This window comes from Solanum pennellii, chromosome 3, assembly GCF_001406875.1.
Source record: "Solanum pennellii chromosome 3, SPENNV200".
Taxonomy (NCBI): domain Eukaryota; kingdom Viridiplantae; phylum Streptophyta; class Magnoliopsida; order Solanales; family Solanaceae; genus Solanum; species Solanum pennellii.
In genome coordinates this window covers 23,042,916-23,048,915 of record NC_028639.1, presented here as the reverse complement: position 1 = coordinate 23,048,915, position 6,000 = coordinate 23,042,916, and positions in this window count along the sequence as shown.

Here is a 6,000-nt window from a genome sequence, read left to right as displayed (position 1 = left end):
TAGTTTAGTAATTTGATCATAGATGTTCTTGTGGTGATGACTTCCAGATTTTGGGGAATAATAGATGTTGAATTTTAGAAGTTATTGAATTGGTTTTATTAATGAGTTTAAGTCTTCTGCATTACTTTCTGTTGATATTAAATTGAAATGTTAGGGTTTAGATTGGTTGGTTCGCTCACATAGGAGGGTAAGTGTGGGTGCCAGTCGCGGCTCGGTTTTGGGTCGTGACAACCTTCCTCGGTCAAGATAAGTTCCAGCAATTTTTACAAGAAACTCCATTTGGATATTTTTATGATTTACATAACATAAAAATCCAATGTCAATTGCTGCGCCATATTTTTCTTCTTGAATCTGAAAATGACAGTAATGACATGTTCATTATCAATGTAAATGGTACAGAGTTACATTTTGATTTAAAAGAGTTTGTCGCTGTAACCGATCTAAAATTTGGTCAATACTATGTAAACATTTTATGAATGACAATAAAGTTCAATGTATATATATAATGTATAAATATGTATGAATTATGAATCCCATATTGAACTTGGATATATGTAACAGAAACAAATGGTACATATACGAACATTGTATGAGTACTGTATGAACATTGTATGAATACTATATGAACTTTTTATGAATGGCAGTATAGTTCAATGTATATTTATAATGTATAAACATTGTATGAATTATGAATGCCTTATTGAACTTTGACATATGTAACAGAAACAAATGATATATATATGACAATTTTTTACGAAACCAAACTTTATAAATGTCAATGATAACAACTGCACTCAATAAAACAAAACATGTTTCTAACATTCAAAACAACACAATAACAAATGTAACATTACGAAATCATTATTTTTGCACAGGATAATTTGAACATGTCTTTCTATTGTGTCCAACTTGACGGCATCTACTGCAGGTTTTTTTTGTCCTTTTGAATTTCACATCAGCAAACCCCTTCCATCTTTCAAGTTTTGGTATACAAAACATATATTCTAATTTCATTAGAAACATATACTGTAATTTTGGAAAAAAAATAAATGGACTTTCATATACGAATTATACAAGTTTCGTATAATCTTCATACACTATTTTAAAAAATTCAGACTTCAACGTTACACAGATTTATAATCCGTTCATATAATTCATACACACTTAATATATCATTCACTTCTATACAATACTACAATTAAACAAACACATTACATTTTCAATATAAAATTAATACAAAAACATACATTATAATTTAAATAGAAACATATATTGTAAGCTAAAATTTATCAGGTTACTAAAAAAAAGAAGTGAAATATGCAGCTATGAAAATATTCTTGAATTTTTAGAAAAAAATGACTTATACGTTGAAAGCAATCTGAAAATAATAGTAAAATTTTGGAATGAATAATAATTGTAACGTTGATCCAAATTTGATTGAAAATGTATATCTGAAAATATTATGTGTTATTATCTGATTGACAACGTTTTTTAAGAAATTAATTCAAAAAAAAATATTATTTTAACTAACTAGAGATATTTAAGGCAATGATGATAGTTTGAAAATGTTTAATATCCCTAAAAACGTGCTAAGCATATATTTGACTTTAATTAAACTCCCTAAAAAGTGCAACTATTCATATTCACAAACGTGTCTACATGCATTAGATGTAACAATTAATAAAGAAACAAAAGTTCCATGATTTGTGTTGTCAGTGTGTTAATTATTAACATTAATTATCCATTATTATTTTATCTCCTTAATTTTTAATTAATTATTTCTTTTTAATAAATTATAATTAACAATATAATTATTAATAAAATGTTATAGAGTGAGATATTAAATGCTACACAATGAAATTGAAAATCTAATGCCATAACTTGATAATATTACTGTATAAAATGCTATATACAAAATTTACACTATTTTTTACACCGCGTAAAGCATTGTAAATCCACTAGTACAATATATACACAAATAATAATTCACAATCAATTTCTCTTCCAACAAATAATAATTGACAATCAATTTCTCTTCCAACCTCCTTTTCTGTCTTTCTACCCCGTCTAATATATGTAGTCCCATAAATTTATTAGAATAATATATTTACATATTTGAACCAAAGTTTTATTCTAACTAAACATTTCTATTCCTAATGTTGTGTTTTCAATTAGACATTTTAAATCAAATTTAAAAAGAAAAAAAAAATGTTTTATTCGTTTATTAAGTAGTTAAATTAAGTTAACCACATAAAATATATTATCTTCTTTAATTATTATACATATTCACGTCAAATAAAGGATAAAACTTTAAATATTTTCGATTTAAAATTGATGCATTTATTTAAACGAAATGATATATTTATGTATTTAACTAACTGACTAGACGAATGAATACACGCAATAGTTTTTTTCTTAAAAGTCGAATCAAAGTGACTAATTAATTTAGTTAGTTGGAGTGTCTCAATGGAATATTTTAACAAGTTTAATGGACCGACTATGTATAAAGCCTTTTTATTGTTAAGAAGTGATTTGTTTTCCAAAAAAACAAATAATTTAAGATGACACCTTTCTTCACTTCGAACACATTTTATTGTTTATATTATGGCATCAACAAGTAGAAGCGTGTGAATAAATATATTTATGTGAAATTAGGAATATGTCAAAAAGGATTTACCATTTGGTTTGAAAGTTTTCTTTGTAGACCTTTCGAAGGTATTGCAAGTTTATTTAAGCTTTAGTTTTGATGAAATAAATACTTACTTTTTATTTTGNGGGGGGGGGAGATTGTTTCAAAAAGTCCTCATATTTTGCTTAGTGACATATTTTTATTTTTTAAAGGAATAAGGGTATAGAATACTGAATTTATTGAAAGTGACTTTAAAATGTCATTATTTTATCTTTTGTTCTTGAAATTGTCTTTTAAAAAAAATTGAATTTCAATCATTAAAAAATTATTACATGTGAGATGTGACCATTAATTGAATAGGGTGACATGTTAAAATCGAACCGAAATTGATAATTTAAATGAAAAATTATTATCTTATGATTAGTAATGAGTTATTGATTTAGCAGTTTAGATAACGGTTTTGGTATTTTTTGTTATTGGGTTATCGGTTCTTAATAGTTTTGGATTTTTTTTTAATGGATTAACCGATAACTCGATTGTAAATCAAATAATTATATTTATATCATTTTGTATTTAAAGTCCTTGACTTAGAGTTTAATTTCTTATGTTTATTTTTTACTATCTCAAAATCTTAGTTATTCTATAATGTAAAATTGTTTGCTTTTGAGAATGATGCAACTTGTGAACTCATGTACATGATTCATTCGATTTGTCACCTTTTTTCTAAGTCATTTTCATTAATTTATTTTTGTGTCAAATCTTAACGGTTAAATTGATAACCGAATCGATAACGACCAATAACTGATAAGTCAATAACTTAATGGTTCTATAACGGTTTAACATCTCTACAAATCGATAACCAATAAGCCAAATCAATATACTTCAAAGTCAAACCAAACCGACTGATACGCAACCCAAGTGACATTAAGAATAGAGTAATTTCCCTAGTTACCGTTCCTACGAGTATTTTTGATTAATATAAAGTTTCATTATTTTCTACAATACAAATTCATGTTCTTTTTATATATAAAATATTGTTAGTAAGTATACGATTGGGTTAGATTAATCTTTCTGTTGCTAACCAGAACCAACAGTATAATAGTCAAGATAATAGACTAATTTTTCTATTGATAAAATAAATTCATTATGATAAAAATTAATTATATCAAATAATTATTATTTTTATATGTTATCTGTTAAAAATTAAACTAAAGAAAATATTAAATATTGATATAGTTGAATTTTAACATGATGAATTAAATATAATTTCAATAATCTATTCAAACAAATTAATAATTATCTCACAAATCAAAACAATTATTTATTATTATTCTTTTTAAGAATAAGAATCGTATTCTTCATTTTACACAATAAATTTATTTATTTATTTTACATTAGACTTTAATATTTTAAATATTTTTAGATCAACTCATCTTATGAATTTGAATAAATAAAAAATGTCTTTTAAAACAAATTAAAGAATTCAACTAATTAGTAAAAGAATTCAATTCAATAAAAAGATGGATTGAGGGTATTTAAAATCAAAAGAAGCGTGTTCTTAGATCAAAAGGTGGAAAGAAAATATTTTAAAACTATTTCCTAAGATATTACATTAGAGTCTCACAAGTTAGGATTTGACTTCCCTCCTTTATCCTTTCCCTCCATTTCGTAAAGTACACAGCTAGATACAAGACATGTGTTTTATTTCATTGTTAAAGGTTACGATTATAGAGTGTTACATTAACTAGCATAACCATAGTTAAAGGGATAAATTATTTGTTTTTATATTTCTATATTCAAATATTAATATTGTACATTATTTAATGGCTTCCTATGCTAGAAAATTTATCTTGAAATATTATGTTGAGAAATTTAAAAAATAAAAGGAAGAACTATCATTTTTGATGATAGAAATCATATAATTAAAATGGGAAGTGAAAAATGCAATAGAATGAAAAATGAGAAAGTATCAAAAAAATTCTTTTAAAAAAATAAAAAGAAAAGAAAAAATCAATTTAAAGGCAAAATATTTTATAAGACTACTGTCAGGCTAAACAAACTAAACGTTGTTATCCATTTTAATATTTAAAAATTAATATATAAATACAAGGATACCAAAAATTGAGAAGAATTAATCATTCTTACTGAATTGGAGAGAATTTTTTCCAAAACTTATTAGCTTATGATAATAGTTAGGGATAAGACAAAAATATTTTTTTAGACTATAATTAAAATATTAGAGACATACTTCAATTAAAATAAGGTCTTATTATTCATGATTTTTTTTTTATAATTTTGTATATCTTTTGTCTTACATGATACACTTCATGACTTCACGCAATTGAGGTGCGTGAGTGATATTTGGATGTCACATAAGCAAAAAAGGTGCACAAAATTACAAAAAGAAAAATGGGTTCAGGGGATAATAGGATCTTAATTTTGTTAATATGTGTCTCTGGAATTTCGATCATAATTTAGGAGGGTACTTGTACATTTTCCCTACTAGTTAATGTAAAATAATCTTCACATTTAACAATTAAATAATACACATATCTTTCATCTAGATGTGTACTTGACGAAATAGAGAAATATAATAGGATAAATTAGCAATTAAGTCACAATTACTAACATAATTAGTCAAAATAACAATAATTTAAAATATTTATTTAAAATGACAAAGAATGACAATATTTTTACAAAATAATAGTATTCATATTTTAGTGTATTTTAATATGTTAAATTAATTTTATTTATGAAAAGAGTCGTTTATTGTACCAAAATACACACTAATAACCGTTTAAACTACAAAAAAAATAAACTAATAGAATTTACCTTTTTTCATTAACATTCACCTTTATTCCCCACATTTCACGTTTCTTCACCATATCTCACCTTTCTAGTTTGGATTCCTTCAAGGTGCTAAATTGTTGCTCACCAAGAAATTCTTTATTGTTAAACTAAAACTATTTATTAATTCAAACAGATTTCTCGATTGACAAGGTAATTTCCATCATCCGAAATTATATTTTTGATTTGATGTTTAAAGCATCGATTATACACATTACGAATTTTCAGTCGAATTTTTCTATTTTCATGTGATTTTAATATTTGAATACATTTTTTTATGATGTTGAATACATTTATATCATTATATAAAATACAATATAAAAACTAGAATGAATACAATTACAAATGGTATATCTATTAGAATGAATACGACTTAGGAAATGAAACATAATTCTAAAGAGAAAAATAAAATACACAATAAAGAAAATAAAATGAATATAAATATGTTTCTTAAATAACTACAAACTCATTTACATACCTATTGGAATGAATACGAACTAATAAACAACTACAAGTTCAATTAT